The sequence below is a fragment of the Scardinius erythrophthalmus genome (assembly GCF_964197995.2).
Source record: "Scardinius erythrophthalmus genome assembly, chromosome: 9".
Classification (NCBI taxonomy): domain Eukaryota; kingdom Metazoa; phylum Chordata; class Actinopteri; order Cypriniformes; family Leuciscidae; genus Scardinius; species Scardinius erythrophthalmus.
In genome coordinates, this window is record NC_138229.1 from 36,261,505 (window position 1) to 36,281,836 (window position 20,332).

Sequence of the window (20,332 nt, forward strand, 5' to 3'; positions counted from 1 at the left end):
GCTATTGTGAAATCACAAAGGCTGCAATTCAGTTAAATAAATTAATGCGCAATTTATTTATTTATTTTTTTCACAGAGAAGCACAACGCTTTAATTATTTACATGCGTGCAGATTACATGTTAAAATGACCGCAGCTCCGTTCACAGTTAACGCTGCTCCACACAAACTCGGCCTCTGCATGTGCTGTTTGTTTAGGTTTCCAATAATGTGCGTTTGTGAATGCAAAAAGTCGGACATAGTCTTGATAGTTATCATTTATATGCGTGGAGCAGTATACTCGGGTTTCTCAAACTCCCATCTCTGCATGCTGTAAGTTTGGTTTGCTTATAACGTTAATCTGGGAACTCCGTGTGCGCCATTTCAAAAGATTTGTAGCGCAACTCATTTGTAAATCTATGCCAACACAGGAGAATACATAAATATGTTTTTAAATATGCAAATTGTTGTTCAGCGCACTTTCAAAATGTTCTTAAAGCCCCTGTGAACCGAAAGTTGTACCCGACTTTACTTTAGTGTTGTGACGTATTTCCAAGTGAAACAGAATATTGAAGTGAGGCCAGGGTTTTATTGTAGCGCGCCTCCTCTCCATCCCTCACTCATAGGGGGTTATGTGGCTGAATAATGACAGTTTTCAGCTGAGATTTGGAGCCAAATTAGAGAGGTGTAAAAATGATTTTAGGAAGATGGCAGAATCATTATTTTATTTTTACACAGAGATTGGTAGGTCTATTAGTTAAATCTGTTTACTTTAGCAATCTTTGTCTCATTATTCGTCAATGACGACATTTCAAAAATGGCAAAAAAGCACTTCTTGTGTTTTTTGCCTCAAGTTAGGATGCTTGTAACCCAAGAATTGTTAAAGATACATTTCTAGTTTCAACATTATTTGTTCTTCAGATATTCCTCTTTTAAAGAAAAAAGTATCATCAGCTGTATGCAAAGTTACCCACAGTTTTTGACCACTGAAAATTTGTGCAATTTACCAATTTACTCATGGAGCCGCATTAAGATCTCCATAACTCTGGGATTGAACCATCGAGGGCCTTTAAAATTAAGTTAACAAAAGGAAAGTTTGTTAAGAACCAGAATCTTAAGGATATTCAAATATCTTCAATAGTTCTTGAGTTACAGGCATGCAAACTTGAGGTAAAGAACATAAGAAGTGCATATAGTGAGACAAAGATTGCTAAAGTAAACAGATTTAACTAATAGACCTACCAATCTCGGTGTAAAAATAAAATATGGATTCTGCTATCTTTCTAAAATCATTTTTATACCCTCTAATTTGGCTCCAAATCTTAGGTGAAAATTGTCATTTTGACCCCTCTCTACAAAATAGTGGATTACTCATTAAATATACATCTGTGACATTTAATATTTTGGATTTCTTCACTATTTAGCCTATGTTTGCCTTTCTACAGAAAAAAATATTAACAAAATCTAAAATTTGAGCCGGGAAGTTTCCGAATTTGGTTGATTTGACACGGAATGAGCCATTAGATTTTAGTCCGAATTATTGCGCTCCTATTCTGTTGCGCTCTGCCTGTTTGGTGCTCATTTACTGATGTCTGTGAAGGTCAGCGGAGAATCGCGTGGCTTGCATAAGGCTTGTCCACTCCTGACAGCAAAAAGTAAATATTTGCATGACCTTCTAACATTTACAGATGGAGAATATACTTTTGAAATGTAAGTTGTGCACTGAAGAAAACATCTCAAACACAGTAAACAGCACATGTCGAGGCAAGCTGCTTTAAACTATACACATCAACTATGTCTTACGAGTTATTTTTAAGCCCTTAAAGGGATACTTCACCCAAAAATGAAAATGGATAACTTTAATGATGTCTTTCCCATCGTTTTGGACCTTGAATGTGTAAATTGCGTTGCTCCCAATGGAGGGACATAAAGCTCTCTGATTTCCTTAAAAAGATCTTCATTTGTGTTCTGAAGATGAATGAAGTTCTTGCGGGTTTGGAACGACATCAGGGTGAGTAATTAATGACAGAAATTTCATTTTTGGGTGAACCAACCCTTTAATATAAAGCATATTTCATGTTTAGGATAAATTGGATTATACAGTTACCCTGCAGAAGCTCATTTTGTGTCCTCCGCTATTTTTCGCTCATAATATCAAACTACTGTATATCCATATAAACATTAGCTATTGCCTCACCCTGTATTGTTTATAAATATTGATATATTGTACAAACTCGATATACTGCCAAGCCCTACTTCAGAGGCAGCATAGCGGTTAAATGATCAACAACAAAATAGAGATAGCTTTGGTGATAATTAAGCGAACATTTCATTACTACAACAGTAATTTCTCACTAGAAATTACATCAAAGGTGGAAAAAGTGTACATTTACACATTTCAACTGTAAGAGAACTGAACGCACAGGATTGTGGGATATCATAGGCAGTGAAAGATACATCTAAGCTGCCCTCAAAAATCATTCAGATGAAGGTATCTCAGTAAACAGGATTACTTGATCAGTGGATTCACCTTGTTGCCCTCCTACCTCCATATGCTCACCAAGGCCCACCAAGGCCAACAGACCAAAAGAAGTGTGAACTGGCCTTTAGTCTCGAGTAGATGCTCTTCTGAATGTAATGCAGATGAAATTTGTTTTATAATTTCAGTCGGTTGAGGTTATTCTAATCAATATAACTTCCCCTCCCTCTTGCAGTGACATCTCTTTTACTTTCTAATGATGTTTACTGGCACAAGGGCAGGACAACCTGTCACTCAATCCAATCAATTTGCATAAAAAACAAGTCCCGCCCTACATTTTTCTTGTTCCAGAGGTCGTTTCACTCGGATATACATCATAACAGGGAAGAAAAGACTAAAACAACTCCTGTTTCATGGCAACTTAAAATAAAAAAGATGGCACTTTTGATTCATGAAGATCTAGTGAGCTTTTATTTTCAGCAGTTGAAAGGAGCTAAACATGAGTGATGTTGAGTTGAGCTTGTTATTAAAGTCCCCTTGTGGTGAAAATCAAGCTTTCAGTGTTGTTTATATGTCTATGTGGTTTTTTTAATATGCTTTAAGACATGTGCAAATTTATAAGTCAACACCATTGCAGAGTATTTTCTCCTTAAAACTGAACCAAAGACAGTCTCAAAAACACGATTAGAAATCGCTGGTGTTTCTAACGTCACAAACTACCTTGTAACCAATCAGGTCAACGTGTGATCGTCACCGAGTGGATCTCTGAGCTGAGTGAGTGAGTGGAGACGGGGCTCATTTGCATATTCATAGAACCGCGCATATTAAATTAGTCAAGGGTGTAGAGATACATTCAAGCTATTTTATGGCATGAGGACATATTTTTCAAGGAAAAAGCATTTAAATATGTAATTTTGGTGATCAAAAATGAGTTTTAAGGGAATAAAATGATTGACTACAGGGGAACTTTAAGTTCAAATGTCACATTAATGCTCAAATGCTGCCTGGGTTTTTGCTTTTAGCTTATCCGATTGCTATGGGGTTAGAATAGTTTATTTTCCCAAATAAATAGACAATTAACACATGTACAACCATTCACAGAAATTAAGCACATTCATAAATCATCAAATTAGAGATCCACAAATATATATAGGAGTTTCACAAAAGTTAACTGAATTCACAAATGAATAAAATGTTCATTGTTTGTCACAAAGACAACTCTGCCTGGATTAATTTGCATGCATAGATTTGTGGATTTAAGAAAATTTCTATCCAAGACAGGCCTAAAAATACACAAATCAGTTAAGATTTGCCATTGACCATGCCCAAACAACAGGCGTCTTGTTTGGATTTGGCTGCAGCGATATGCAGTTAACCACATACCTCGAAAATGTTCACAGAACTCTTGTGAAACCACTTACTATAGTCAGTCAATTGGCCTGTGCATTTATTGACATACCAAAAGTGCTAAAAAGGAGCATTTAGATTCTGAGTAATCAAAAGTATTCCATTTAAAAATCGAAATATATGCTGCTTCACACAGTCCACAGAGGATTTTGACAGATGTTTGTGACATGAAGTTATTTAGAAATGTGAGGTTGGCAAGCAGTTTTTGAGTTCTTCTTCGTATTTAATTATACAAAAATGATGAGCATCTTGAACATCATGAACAGTAAGACGTCACAAACAGCAGATTTTACCTTTTAAATCACAATCTGACAAATATTCGACATACCATGTAATATCCTAAATATAAGCCTGAATGGCCATCAGTGATGTGACAGCAGTGGCCTCAGCTTCACTGCACTGTACTGGGGTTTTGAGTGGGTAATGCAAGTGGATAATAAAAACCAAGCAAGGCTGAAAAAAATACATATTTGTATTTATTTTGGATGTTGTAACTTGAATTCCAAGCCATGCCTTTGTTTTTGTATTTAGTTTATGTTGAATAAACCACTCTTGGGTTTGTCAAGCTCGCCAGTGGAATTATTACATTCAGAAACTATGGGAATAATTTTAGAATACATAATTAAATTGTTTAATTAAATATGATTATAATGCTTAACTGATTGTTAGCTCCATAGAGCTCATATCCATAATTAATAATGCTTGATCGAAGAACTCAGTTGTAGGGATGATCTTTTTAGGCCGATAGAAAATATTAGCCTTAAATTGTCCAATTCTGTGTAAATTCAGAGCTAATCTTTTTTTTTAACTGCTACACACACAAACCCAAGTTTTAATATGTTATGATTTTAATGCTAATGAAAGGAGTCTCTTATGCTCAAAAAGGCTGCATTTATTTGATAAAAAATACAGTAAAAACAGCAATATTGTGAAATATTATTTCAGTTTATAATCCCATACTTCAGTTTTCAGTGTTACATGATCCTTTAGAAATCATTCTTATATGCTGCTCAAGAAATATTTATTATCATAAATGTTGAATGTTTTTGCTGCTTCATATTTTTGTGGAACCCATCATACATTTTTCAGGATTCTTTGATGAAAAGAAAGTAAAAATAAAAAAAATAATATGCTATTTTGTCTTTACTGTCAGTTTTGATCCATTTAATGCATCTTTGCAGAATAAAAGCATCATTTTTATAAACTTTTGCTTATAAACCCCAAACTTTTGAACAGTAGTAGTGTCCGTGTGTCACCGTTATCTTGTGTTTCAGTCTTTCAGTTCATTCTGTTCATTGTGTTGTGTTGTTTGTGGCTTAGTTACCACACTGTTTCATATTTTCTTTCTAGTTTGTATTGTTCTTTTTTTGTTTTATTTGATAAATGTTACGCTGCAAGTAGAGCCACTACGCCTCTCACCTCATCTTCCTTATAATCGTCTTTATCTTAAATGTGACACTGTGACAGCATTCAAATGGAGTTTGAATAAATTGTTATCAATATATGGTAAAAGAACAAATATGAACGTAAGTTTACAAGACATTTTTATTCACCCCATCCCACAGTCTTTTAAATCTATTCACTGACCATTTCTCAGTTTTATTTGGTAATTGTATATTGTGACATAGTTCCTCCTTCATTTCATGTATCTCTTTACCCAATTATTTTTTATTTTTTTATTTATTTTTACTTAAAGGTGCTGTATGTAACTTTTTTTATAAAATGAATCCTTTTTTTATTGCCCGTCTGTGAAGGGGTTGTAATCACACATTACATTGATCCACTTTTCGTGTTTTGCTATTACCTCTGAAGGCCAGTATTCCTATTTTTATGTGTAGTCTCCGGGTCGGATTTTCTGCGAAATCCACCGGATGTGACGTGCATGCGCGCTCCCGAGCCTACAGTCTATTGCAACTGCACTGCAGCTAACGACATGGAGTCTGATAACACCAAAAAACGACCTGCCTCCAGCACAACACAGACTCCAACACAAACTCCAACACAAACTCCAAAAAAAAAAAAAAAAAATATATATATATATATCTGCTGAAGCTCGTCAGGCCAAACGTCAATCTGATCGACTCAGGACGAAAACACGGATCAACATCGGCAGAGCGTTTGAATTATGGAGAGACCTCCGTTTTGAAATAGCAAGGTAAAATATAACATACATAAGACATGAAATGAATACAAAAGACTGTTCCATGATAACAAAAAGCAGGTGCTTTAGGATGTAACTTTTATTTTATGTACTAGATCTACTGTCTAACGTCACTCATCCCACTACTATCATATTGTTTATAATACACATTTCCAGACATGTTCAGTACAGTAATATTACTTCCTACTGTCTTATTGTTACACTGAAATTGTCCAGTCTAGTTGACTAACCGTTTTCGTTTTCACTCATTGACCTATGTTGACATTGCTGATTGTGAAAGATACACAAATAGTTAGTAAAATAATGCTAGATAACACCACATGTCGGCAAAATACAGTCGATGTAACGTTATCATGGTACGAGCATGGAGCATTAGTTCTATGTCAAGCTGATAAAAGTAGCCTATTATGGTAATGTTGCAGTGGGAGTTTACATGAGTTTCCAGCATGTTGTGTGATGCTTTCTCCGTTGTGTTGAAAGTCTCAGTGTGGCCGCCGGTGAGTTCGCGCTCTTGAGTTTGAGCACGCGCACGAGCACTGTTGTTGCAATCTGAAACATCACCGCTAGAGGCCGCTGGATCCTACATACAGCACCTTTAAAGTACCATAAATGTTTTGTAAATACTGTGCATGCCAGGTTTTGAAATGAACTGTGGCTTGAGGCAAAAATGGCCAGCAAATTCAGGATACAATGGCACAAATTTTAATTAATTAATTTAATTGGCCCTCAATTATACTAAATTGACTACTACTGTCAAATAAAGTGAATGAAAAGTGTTCATTGCAGCATTACATTTTGATCTGCTCAAGTTACATCAAAGAGTTCTTTATATCAAGACCTCTGGCACATCAGAGTGTAAAGAAATATTAATAATCAATCATAACTCATTGTTATAATTCATTATGAATATTTGCATCAGTTAATAGAATTTACGTAATGTAGTCAAATTAAAATTACAATCAATCCACCTGTTCGTCCTGTGAACACTCAGTGTTAATTGCTTATTAATTCTAAGAAATGTTCCCTGGTGGGGGGTCCCCACAGACTGTGTTGTTGATTTATGGATCTTTGTTTTAAGCGTGCTCATTTGCATGTGCAGCTGGATTGGTTACTGATGAAGAGCCTATGAAAGATTTGTGTAATACTAATATGTTGCGCACCTATCAGCTAGGGATGGGACGATACACTTAAACTCACGATACGATGCACCTCGATATGCCAGGGTCACGATACGATACGTCACGATACGATATCAAAAAAGAAAAAAATATTACTGTATAACAACAACTTTATTATGGTGACGTTGAAGGTGGTGGTTCATGTTGGATGTGTTGGATGTGGTGTACGGAATGACAGCATGGCATAGCTTACAGACAGTCTTAAGGCCATTGCACACTGAGTCCGAAATTTTCGTATGCATTTTTTCGTGTTCGTCAGCCTTAAAATTCGTCACGCACGGAAACCTTGCACACTGAGTCCGATGCGTATTTATTAAACCTTTGCGCAAAAAAATACTAAATGGATTCGTCAAGCAGTGAGGATGATTTCGTTGCCCTCTTTCTTCTTAAAAAGAGAAAAAGAAAGAGGAAAATATTGGGTCCATCCAATCCTGAGGAAGGAGAGTTTCACCTCCTTATCAAGGAGTTGCGAAATTATCCCGAGCAATTCAAAATTTACCTCAGAATGTCAGTGGAACAGTTTGATGCTTTGCTAGCGATACTGGAGCCACATATTAAAAAGAAGACGACCAATTTCCGTGAACCAATCGATCCTGAACAGAGACTGGCAGTATGTCTAAGGTATGGACACACACACACACACACACACACGGCCGGCGGAAGCGCTGGGCAGACAGAACCGAACAGCTGGATTTTGTAGTTCGCTTGCACGGTGGCTCTGAATTGTCAAACACCATTCAAAATACAGGCTGTGGATGCGAAAAACGCAGAAAATCGAAAAGAAAAGGTGAAATGTGACGTTCAGAGATATGTCTTCCTCAGCATAGGTCTTATGATACAATTTCCGGTTTCTTCGTGTGGGAAAATCACGCATTTATATTATACTGTTTTCTATCCGATTGTTAAGTCTGACGTCACACGTGACGTTTAGCCTTTTCCGGGTCCAAGCGCTCCTCTCGTCCAGAAATAACAATGGTGGAACTTGTAAATTTATTTACGATCACGTCCTTCTTAGTGAGGCACCCTTGGCGGTCAAAAAGGGTTTAAATTCCTTTAACACCAACAGAGTGGTTAGTGTAGCTCATCCCTCAGGTGGCATAATTAAGGGTAGAGTCCAGGCATCAATGAAAAAGAAGATTTACGAGGTTGAAGTGAGTTAGCTCGGGGCACGGGACACGGGACACAGCACTGCGGCATTGTAAAAACACTCAATAATAACCAAAACACTGGCGAAAGCGGTAGGTAGGTAGAGAGGACCTGGACTTTGGACCCGGAAAGAGCGTTATCGGAGAGTGGTTACGTCACGACTTAACAACCGAATTGCAGGTGTTCACCGAGACTGGGGTTCGAATCTAGCTAAAGCCAACTTTTTGTAATATTTATTATTGAATTAAATAAGCATTCTTTTTGAATGCATACTGTTCCAGTGTCAATAAAATATACATATTTTATTACATATACTACGCAAATCATGCAGCAGTGCCATCTATCTTTATTTCGCGATCCATTTTTTTCGACCTCGATGCGTTTCGTCACGTTTTGTATCGCGATATTTCGTCAAACGATATTTCGTCCCATCCCTACTATCAGCATATCATGTACACAGTCATTTCGATCTTCAAAGTGCCAATTTATAGAGACCAAACATGGTATAGGTGAGGTTACATTGACCATTGATTCTATTGTAAAATACACAGTATCAAAAAATAATAGTATTAAAATACATTACACAAGACAGTAAATCGGATATATGGATCAGTTTGTCAATAAATGAATGCAGGAAAGTGTTTCAAGGTCTGTAGGTCTTTCAGGTCCTGACCACATGACCACATTTGTCACAGCAGCAATAAAGACATCTTATCTGATCGTCGCCCTGGCAACTGAAACCTTTCCTGCTCTCTTGTCTCTTTTAGGGGGATGTTTCATTCCTAAGAGTGATAAGGCTTTGAAGCTTATTTGTTAAATGTAACAAATAGTTATGTGTCTGATTGTCTCAGTCGTTACAAAGTCTTGGATGTAGGATACGGCAAGGCTATAGGGAGAACACTACACATGGAATGTAAAGCCGCGTTTTCACCGCAGGAACTTTCCCCAGGAACTAGGAACTTTAAGGTGGTACTCGATGTGTTTCGACCACAGGAACCAGGGTCTAAATGAAGTTCCGGGTAAGAATTTCCCCCTCAAGTCCCTGGGTGATTCTCAATATCCCTCCTCGTTACCTCGCTCCTATGACCCGGAAACCGATCGAGCTCAGCCATCTTGAAGGACATTCAATTCTCTAATTGCACCGCAAGGATGCGAGGAACGAGGAGTGCTTCCAGAGGAGCAGCTTCCTGCACAGTAAATTTGTCAGAGTAAAATTTACTCTATAGTTGAAGAAAATTTTACTCAATGCCAGATAACATTTGGTCCCTCTCTGAAAAGAGTAAAAGTTACTCTTTTGATAGAGCAGTTTTTCCAGAGTTAATTATACTTAATTTAGTGATAATATTTTACTTTTTCCTATGATATTTAACTCTATTTAGTGTTTTTTTAAATCAACTCTCATGCTATTTTACTCAGTTCAGAGCTACAAGAAGTTGACTGCCACAATTTACTTCTACTGCAGAGTTGTTTAGCATCAATTTTGAGTAAACTATAAAGAATAACTAACTTGTATTCTTCATTACACCATTCATGTTTTACCCTCAAAAAGTCCTAAAAATATAAATGAAAAACTTACTTTTCAGTCTGAAAATAAACAACATACTCATGGCTCAAATGTTTATTTTTCAAGCACCTGTTTAAACAATATTACACGTACACTTAATTCACTTGTGATCCTAAAAAAAATACTAAATAATACTAAACACTAAAATAAAATAAAAATCTAGCACGTGTTTTATTCACTTGGGATCATAAAATAAATAAATAATGAAAACAATCATACTAAAATAATAGAAAATTGTGATGGTGATAATGTAAGAGAGGAGATGAAGAATTACATGAAACAATATGGTACAATAAACAAATCAGAATCTCAACCATAAGACATAAGAATGTCAAACAACTCGTCGTGCAAAATATCCCTAATCTCCAAAACAGAAGGTGCTTCTGTGGTATGTGCAGCATGTGTAAGCATGGATATGTTCAGCTAAACAAAAAGGTTTTAGTGCAGTTGTAATGAAAAGGACCTGCTCATCTTTGATAACAATATTCTGGATTACATGAAATACAGGAATGTCATTTTGAACTTGAACACAAACCGCTAACCCTAACCGATTTCACCGATTTAATAACCCATTTCACATTTAGGACCTTAGTCCACATGGGTACATTAAGTTTCTCAGCAATCTCAGCACCAACTTCCATTTCATTCAAGGGAGCCATTTTCCCAGGACCTAATTTCATGTCATTTGGATCAAATGTTTGCCAAATGTAAGCCATTTGGCACTGGTATTTTTTTGCTAATGTTTTCATTATGTTTTTAAAGCTTTTCAACTGCTTTTTTTAAAAAGTTATGTTTCGCTTTGTAACGCATGCACCAACAATGTAGCAGTGGTCCAATTTTCTGGGGTAATGCACCATAAAATGTTGTTTTTCTCGCTGAGATCTTTCCCGGTCTTTTGCGGCCTTGACTTGAGGGTGGCAAAAGGTGAACCAGCATCTGAATGGAAGACATGTCGCTGTCCCAACCTAGAGACAAAGAAAACAAAATAAACACATTTGTTTTAGGTTCTTAGGTAGAAGGGGTTGAACATACCCTCCTACTCAGTTGAACTAGTTTAACTTAGACTTCACTTCACTTGTTTGATGTGCCGGTATAAATACATTAACCACTCCAGTACTTTAGTTTATACTGCACACAGAATCAGTATTAACAGCACATTCATGGCATTGATGACTACCCTTACGAAAAAAAAGTATACTTCAAGTTAATTTTATGAAGTATACTTGAGTAATGTTCGGGGGTGCTTCTCAATATCCCTCCTCGTCTCCTCTCTCCTCCGTCCTCCATCCTATGACCCGGAAACCGATCGAGCACAGCCATTTTGAAGGACATCTCAATTCTCTAATTGCACCGCGAGGAGTCGAGGATCGAGGAGTGAGGAGGCTCCCTGAGGAGTCATGAGCTAGGATACGCAGGTGCATCCTATGCGGAAGAGTTTTATCGACTAAAACGTGACGCACGTATAAATTCTCCTCCCCCTTCACATCGATCACAATAATTTTGATTTATACTTTACTTTTGCAGTTTATATAAACCACACACCTCACATATTTCAACAGGGTATCTTTCTTTATTATTATTTATTATGAATTTCTTAAATAAACAAATTTCAACAACATGAGGGCAGATCCTCTGAGCGCTGCTGATGACGCGATGAAGTGACGCTCGAGTGATCAAGTATTCCACTGTATAAAAAAAGCTTTCATTCGATCCCTCCGTCCTCGCGTCTTTTCCTGGCAGCGAGGAGAGGAAACGAGGATGCACAAATAAGAATTGAGAAGCACCCCAAGTATATTTTTAAGTATACTTTATGTAGTAAGTATACTAATGTAAGTGTACTATTTTAATACCGCTTGGGACTAAATTGGCCCACTTGAAGTATATAAAAGTATATGTTTAAGTGTACTATAAGTGTAACCGTAGTAAACTTTAAGTGCACAACTAGTTCATAATTACGTTTCTCATTTGTACTGCAAGTGAACTTATGAGTATACTAGTAGTTTACTATTTTAATACTTGTTGCAACTTTGAAGTATACTCTCAGTAAACTACTAGTTTAGTAGTTTTATACTACAAGCTTTCTTTTAATGTACTCTCAGTAAACTACTAGTTTAGTAATTTTATACTACAAGTTTACTGAGAGAGTAAAAATAATATATAAATGGTAAACTATAAGCATGATGTTAAGTTCACTTAAAGAAAACTTGTAGTATATAACTACTAAACTAGTAGTTTACTGAGAGTACACTAAAAGAGTAAAAATAATATATAAAGGTAAACTATATGCATGATGTTAAGTTCAATTAAAGAAAACTTGTAGTATAAAACTACTAAACTAGTAGTTTTCTTTAAGTGAATTTAACATCATACTTATAGTTTACCATTTATATATTATTTTTACTCTTTTAGTGTACTCTCAGTAAACTACTAGTTTAGTAGTTTTGTTCTACAAGGTTTTTTTTTTTATGTGAACTTAACATTATACTTATAGTTTACTATTTATATACAATTTTTGCATTTGCAGTAGGCCTACAGTATACTAATATGTTCAAATGTTATTTTTTATACTTGGAAAATACCTTTAACTGTACTTTAATTTTAAAAACATTTGATTAGCTTCATGCATCCTTTTTATCAACACTCGAATGTCAGTAAGTTTCATAAAGAAAGACAACATTTTGTTAAAATGTTGAGAAAATAGTTGAGAAAATCACATTTTTGTCAAAGACTACGCCTTGATCAGATCCAGAACGATGATCAAAACACAGGTGGAGTAAATCGAGTCCAACACCCCCAAAGCTTCACAGTCGTTTTCTCTTCATGGGTTAGGCCTACTCTTGAAGGTTGAAGGTTGAAGGTTTATTTGCACATATAACATTTAAAATACAACTTTACAAATCCATAAAAGAAGAAAACGAAAATACTGTGCGGGAGAGAGTGAGAAGACCATGAGGTCTTATAAAACCACCTCCCCAAAATCACATTAAATGGACATAAAATTACATGATCAAAACAAGACAATACAATCAATACATCAATCATTTCAATATAACAAATTAACAAAATAAACTTATTTACATGTTAACATTAGTTTCAGCTCTCTTTTGAAAGAGTTTAGAGTGGTTTTAGTCTTTAAAATGGGGTCTAAATGATTCCAGAGGGAAGGCCCTCTGTATTTCAGTGTAGATTGATTGGCTGTAGTTCTACAAAAAGGAAGATAAAAATCTTTACAGTGCCTTGTGGAATAGGCATGAACATCCGAAGAATACATGAAAAAGTTATTAAAAGCTCTGGGCATAATATTTATCATATTCACATACTTGTACATAAAGACATTTATGCAATAGATGTTAACATTAAATATTGTCAAAATGTTATATTTTATGAAAAGCGGAGCAGATGATGACAATCTATTTGAATTACTCATAATTCTTAAGAATTTCTTTTGTATTAATAAAATCTTATTTTGATATGTTTGGCATGTTGCACCCCAAACAATATTACAGTACAGAATGTGGGGATAGATTAAACTGTAATATAATGTTTTCATACATGAAATATCAATTAAAGAGCGAACTCTACTCAGTATACCAACAGATTTCATTATTTTTCTACAAACATGTTGAATATGATATTTCCAGGTTAATTTTTGGTCAACAATAACACCTAAAAATTTTATTTGGTTCACTTGGCTAATTTTTAAACCATCAATTGATACCTCTATGTCCTGACAGTCTCCTTTGTTTTTTGTGCTAAAAATCATAAAGTTAGTTTTTTCTATATTAAGAGAGAGTTGATTTACTTTAAACCATTCAGAAATATTTTGTAATTCTTCATTTGTTTCTCTTATCAATGTGTCAATGTTAGAATGAGATAATAGAAGACATGTATCGTCTGCAAACATGAGTGGCGTAACATTTTTACAAACAACTCTTAAATCATTGATATAAATTAGAAATAATAGAGGTCCCCAAATGGACCCCTGCGGTACCCCACATAAAAGTTTTCCCCTACTTGAGCTCAGATTGTTAACATAAACAAATTGCTCTCTTTCTTCCAAATAGTTTTGTACCCAATTTAAGGCTATATGTTTAATACCATAATTTTCTAATTTTGCTAAAAGAATATTATGATTTACTGTGTCGAATGCTTTCGACAAGTCTAAAAATATACCAATAGTGTTATTTTTTTCATGCAAATTTTTTGTGATTTTATCGACAAACTGTAAAAGAGCCATTTCTGTAGACATGTTCTCTCTGAAGCCATACTGGTGATCATATAAGATCAAATTTTCTGTCAAGTGTTTTAATATCCTTTTATAAACTAATTTTTCCAGTATTTTAGAAAACAAAGGTAGAACTGAAATAGGTCGATAATTGTTAAATAAATGTGAATTCCCAGACTTAAACAAGGGAGTTACTTTAGCTAATTTGAGATCTCTTGGTACAGCGCCTGTTTTGAGTGACAAAGAGAGAACATAAGTTACAGGCTCAATAATAGAGGAAGCTACTTTCTTTATGAGACTAGCTCTAATTTCATCATGTCCTGGAGCTGTGTCCTTCATCTTTAATATGATTTCAAGTACTTCATTAGGAGTTGGAGGATCAAATTCATTTAAACAAGGATGAGGCAAATCAAAAATTTGTGAAGTAAATTTTCCTGTATTCACAATGTTTTTTGCCAGTGAAGGACCAACATTCACAAAGAAATCATTGAAACCGTTTGCTATATCGATGGAATTTTGATAATTCTTGATACCATCGAATAACTGAGATGGAATTCCTCGAGTTGTTTGTTTTTTATTTAATAATTCATTTATAACATTCCAGGTCTTTTTTATATTTTCACATGAATTTCCTAACTTTTCAGAAAAATATTTTTTCTTGGCACCTTTTAGAGCTTTGCTGAATTTGTTTTTATATTTTTTATAGTACGCAGTATTTAACGGTGTGGGGCTAATGAGAGATTTTTTATACAACTTATTTTTAGTAATGGAAGATTTTCTTAATGCAGGTGTAAACCATGGCTTAGAAATATTCCTGTTTTTACTTCTACTTTGTACCAATGGAAAACATTTATTAAACAAAGATAAAAATATATTCATAAATGTCTGATAAGCTGTTTCGGCATCCTGATGTCCGAAGACATGATTCCATGATATCTCAGCCAGTGACCTTTTAAAAGACTCAACATATTTAGAAGTAAGTCTACGATGTTTCATTCTATAGGTTGGCTTTTTTTGCTGAGAATTTGTAAAAAGCAGAAATACAGGGAGATGATCTGAAATATCAGTGAGCATTACACCTGATGTAATTGAATTTACAAAATGATTAGTTAGTATATTATCAATTAAGGTTGCCGATGAACATGTTATCCTTGTTGGTTTATCAATAAGTGGATAGAAATAATAAGAATAAATTGTATTTAAGAAGTCAATGGAGGAATTAGATTCATGTTTCAAAAGATCAATGTTGAAATCTCCAAGTAGAATACAAGTCCTATTCTTAACACTTATAATCTCCAGCATAGAGGACAAAGCCTCATTAAAAATGTCAATATCATTATCAGGTGGTCGATAAATGCAACCAATAATTACAGTTTGACCCCCAAAACAGCCACAATTTGGAATTTCTATAAAAACTGCTTCTGCATCAGTTTCAGAAAAACGAATACTCAGATCTTTTCTTTCAAAGAATTCAAAATCGTCATGAATAAAAAGAGAAACTCCACCACCTTTTCTATTAGTTCTACAAAAATGTACTGCATTGTATTGAGGTAAGGAGTAAAATTGTCTGATGTCCTCATTCAGCCACGTTTCCGTCAGAGCAAGCACAGAAAACTGATGTTCTAAAGTTGATAGAAACTGTATGAATAAGTCAAAATTCTTAGGTAGACTACGGATATTCAAGTGAAAAGCGGAAAACATGCCCTGATTATAATTTGATTTACTTTTGGACAATGCATTAAATTCAACTTCATTATAATAATGACATGCATCACTTGACCTTAAATTTAAACTATTTTTATCTGGGTCAACCAGATCATTATATGATCTATCCTCATCAATATCATCTGGATTAAAGACCAAATTACTTGCAGAGAAACTGTGTGAAAATGACATAAAGAGTTAAAAACCAAACAAAAGGCAACAGTTAAATACCTTTACATGTAAGGCATTTTAACTGGATCGAGGAGGATGTACAATCAGTTGGTCATACTTTAGGAAGGCGATGTTCCCCTTTTTCCTCTCTTCTCTAAGTTTAGGAAGCAGTTCCTTTCGCTTCATGCGGACCTTGTCAGAGTAGTCCTCATTGATATAGATGTTTGTGCCTTTTAGGGACTTTGCTCTCTTCAGTATTTCTTGTTTGTCCTTGTACCGAAGAAGTTAAATCAGAATAGATCTTGGTCGTCCAGTAGAATCATATTTCCCAATTCGATGTCCTCTTTCAAATTCAATATGCTTGGGTTCTATTTTAAGATGCTCCAGAAAAAGTTTCTTTACTTTTGCTTCGGCTTCAATCCATGTTTCAGACTTTACATCAGGAACTCCATCGATCACAATGTTCTTTTTTCTTGATATGTTATCCATGTAATCCAGTTTACCCGTTAAGCTGTTTAAAGAAGCTTGGTATTCACCAAAACTTTCTGCAATGGCTTGATGTTTTTCTGCCATCTTGCTTGATTTAGCTTTTATCTCATCTACTTCAGCCTGAGAAAACTGGAGACTTGTTTTCAGGTCCTGAATGTCTTTAGTCACACTTTGGACATCTTTGAAAAGGTTGTCCATGCGAACACACATAGAGTCCACAATCACTTGAACACATGATTTAAAACTCTTCTCTTGTTGATCAAGAAGTTCTTTAAAATAAGTCTTTAGTTGTTCAAGCATCTCCTGGACCATAGGCAATGACACAGAGTCGTCCTCACATTTTCTTGGCATTTTGATGTTTTCAGAGCTTGATTTGTAAAACCAGGCTGGACCAGCTTGAGTAGGCCTTCTACTCTTCATTTCATTTGGAAACATTAAGCAGTTTTGATTTACACGCTGTTTAATGTTTGATGATCACATTATTTTACATTTGAGTGAGCAATCTTCTATCACATGGTTCAGCTTCTTCTTCTCCTGTGTTTTGATCCAGAGATTCTGTACTAGAACTGTCATAGCGCTCCCTACCGTATACCAGTGAAAACATGGATAGCTGGAAAATTCAGTCAATGGTGGGGAAAAGTTTAATTAAAGTAAATATGTACACTACCAGTGGACTAGCCTACACAAAAATTCAGATACGCAGAATTAGAAACATATCTGTTTTATATCAACATTTTAATCAATATTTTCAAACAAAGTTGCATAAGACTGTATATGAAAAACAATGTAAAAAAAGTATATTTAATAGGCTACTCGATCAAAAGAGTTAACACAACTACAAGCCAAGTATACTTTGAATAATTAAAATTTTAAGTATATCTCGATCAAAAGATTGAGTACAAGTATAGGCCAAATATACTTGGACTTTTCTCTCAGTATAAATCAAGTACACTTAAGTGTAATTAAGTATATTTTTGAGAAGTATATAAAATGTAGACTGAAAGTATGCTTTCTTCTTTTTAGTTGAAAAGAAGTATACTAATAGAACACTTGAATAAACTTATTTTCCATGCTTATTTTATTTACTCTATAGGCTATTCCACCAGAAAGTTTGTTACTATATAAAGCTGAACATGTTAGTTTAAGATGGTATGTAATATTATGTTTTTTTAAAAAAAAGTATTTAATAAGCTACTAAATCAAAATAGTAAACACAAGTACAAGCCAAGAATACTTAGAATACTTAATTATACTTTTAAGTATATCTCGATCAACAAGTATAGGCCAAATATACTTAGACGTTTCTGTCAGTATAAGTCAAGTATACTTAAGTGCAATTTGAAGTATATTTCTGAGAAGTACATAAAAAGTAGACTGAAAGTCTACTTTCTTATTTTTAGTTTAAAAGAAGTATACTAATAGAACACTTGAATAAACTTCTTTTTCGTAAGGGTACAGATGTGTAGATGAATTAAAGTGAAACCTCTACAGATACTGAACTGAGGTCATAGAGTTAAACTTTATCTACTACATATCAACCATACTTTTGTTATTCAGAGACCCAAATGAAAACAGTTTCAAACTGTAAATCTGCAACTCCTGTACTAGGCATTTGAGAAAAGATCAGGGTAGAAATGTTAGCATGTCTAATGGGTAAAGTTGTGACCAAAATTTAAACTCTATAGATCAGAATAAAGCTATGCTTGTCATAAATGCATAACTTCCAATTACACAATTTAAGTTATAGCACAATATAGTCACCTTATAGCACAATATAGTCACCTTCTTCAACTTCAGCATTTTGGATGAGGTCTTGGAGCTCAATAGTCTTGAGTGAGGCCATGGCTCTGTGCAATAACCTTTGTCTTATGTTGGTAGACCACCTCTTCAACAACTTTGCAGAGGTCACATCACCAAATAGAAGTCCAAAATCTTGATCAATCTGTACAAAATGTCAAAGATAATTAAAGTAGAAACTAACTTTTTTACCTAATGAGTCTGGGTTACTGCACAACAACAATAGGACTTAATTTCATATTTGTATGTTTTCATGTTTAAAGATTTGAAGGCTCACATACCAAGCGTTGTGGAGTGCAGTAAGTGAGGAGACAAGAGACGGAGATACGTCGAGTCAGCTTTACTATCCACTTCAATATCTCTATCACACAGTACAGCGAGTGATATCAAAACAAAAACACAACGACCAAACCGGAACTCGTCATCGTCTAAAACCCCCCTTTTCTTAAAGGTACAGTCCCTTGGTGAATGTCTCTTTCAGACATCCTTGTGGGTCACCACACAGGCCCCCCCAGAATTCACCCATAATAACAGGGCCAGGCCGAACATGTACCCCAAATAGAACATGTGACACTATGCACTAGTGCAAAACAGAACAGTCCAGCACATAACAAAGTCAACGCACAGGGGGGCGGACTGGGCGGCCATACCGGCTGCGCCTAACAGTAGAGGGGCCAAGGGCAAGGGGCGGGGCAAGGGGCGGGGCAGGGGGCGGGGCAGGGGGCAAGGTTGCCGCAGGTGGGCGCCCTCGCCGTGGGGGCAGGGCCAGCTGTAACGGTTCCCCAATATCCACATGAGCAGGCTTGAGACGGTCAATAGCCACCCGCTCAGGCCTGCCCCCCATATCCACAACAAAGTTCTTAGACCCCCCCTCCAGGACACGGAAGGGCCCATCGTATGGGGGCTGCAGCGGTGTCCGATGGCCATCGTGGCGGATGAAAACATACTTGGCTGATGGTAAATCCTTGGGCACGTAGGACCGGGGAAGGCCATGGTGGGACGTTGGAATAGGAACAAAAGCGTCTGCAATGTCCCGAGACGCAGCCCGATGTGAGGCAACTGACCACGGGGCCGTGGCATCTGGAAGAAACTCCCCCGGGACACGCAGCGGCTGGCCATACACCAGCTCGGCAGATGAGACTTGAAGATCTTCCTTGGGGGCGGAGCGAAGGCCAAGCATAACCCATGGGAGGCGGTCAGCCCAGTCGCTGCCCGTAAGGCTGGCCCTGAGCGCGGCCTTCATGTCACGATGAAACCGCTCGCACAATCCGTTGCTCTGTGGGTTATAGGCTGTGGTACGATGGACCTTCACCCCAAGGACCTCGGCGACCGCAGACCAAAGCTCCGATGTGAACTGCGGACCCCGGTCCGAGGAGAGGTCGGACGGTGTGCCGAAACGGGCCACCCAAGCCGTAATGAACGCCCGGGCCACTTCCGCTGATGTAGTGGAGGACAGGGGAACTACTTCTGGCCACCTGGTGGTCCTGTCCACCATGGTGAGGAGGTAGGTGTAACCACGGGAGGGGGGAAGTGGGCCCACCAGGTCCACATTCACATGATCAAAACGTCTCTCTGGCACTTTGAAGGGTGCCAAAGGAGCCTTGGTATGACGAGTCACCTTTGCGCGCTGGCACGCCACACAGGCCGCAGCCCAGGCCCTGACATCCCTCCGCAGGCCCGGCCAGACGAACTTGGCCCCCACCAGCTTGGTAGAGGCCTTCACCCCCGGGTGGGAAAGACCATGGATGGCATCAAAAACTTAATGCCTCCAGGCAGCAGGTACCATGGGGCGAGGTTGCCCAGTGGAGACGTCGCAGAGGAGTGTAGCGTTAGCCACGCCAAACATCACATCTTCCATGAGCAGCGCCGTGGGGGCCGTCCTGTAGGCTTGCACCTCAGAGTCCGCCGTTTGATCAGCAGCCATAGCCGCATAGTCGAGGCCCAAGTGGACGGAACCAACGACCGCCCGGGAGAGGCAGTCGGCGACGAAATTGTCCTTGCCAGCCACGTGCTGAATGTCAGTGGTAAACTCGG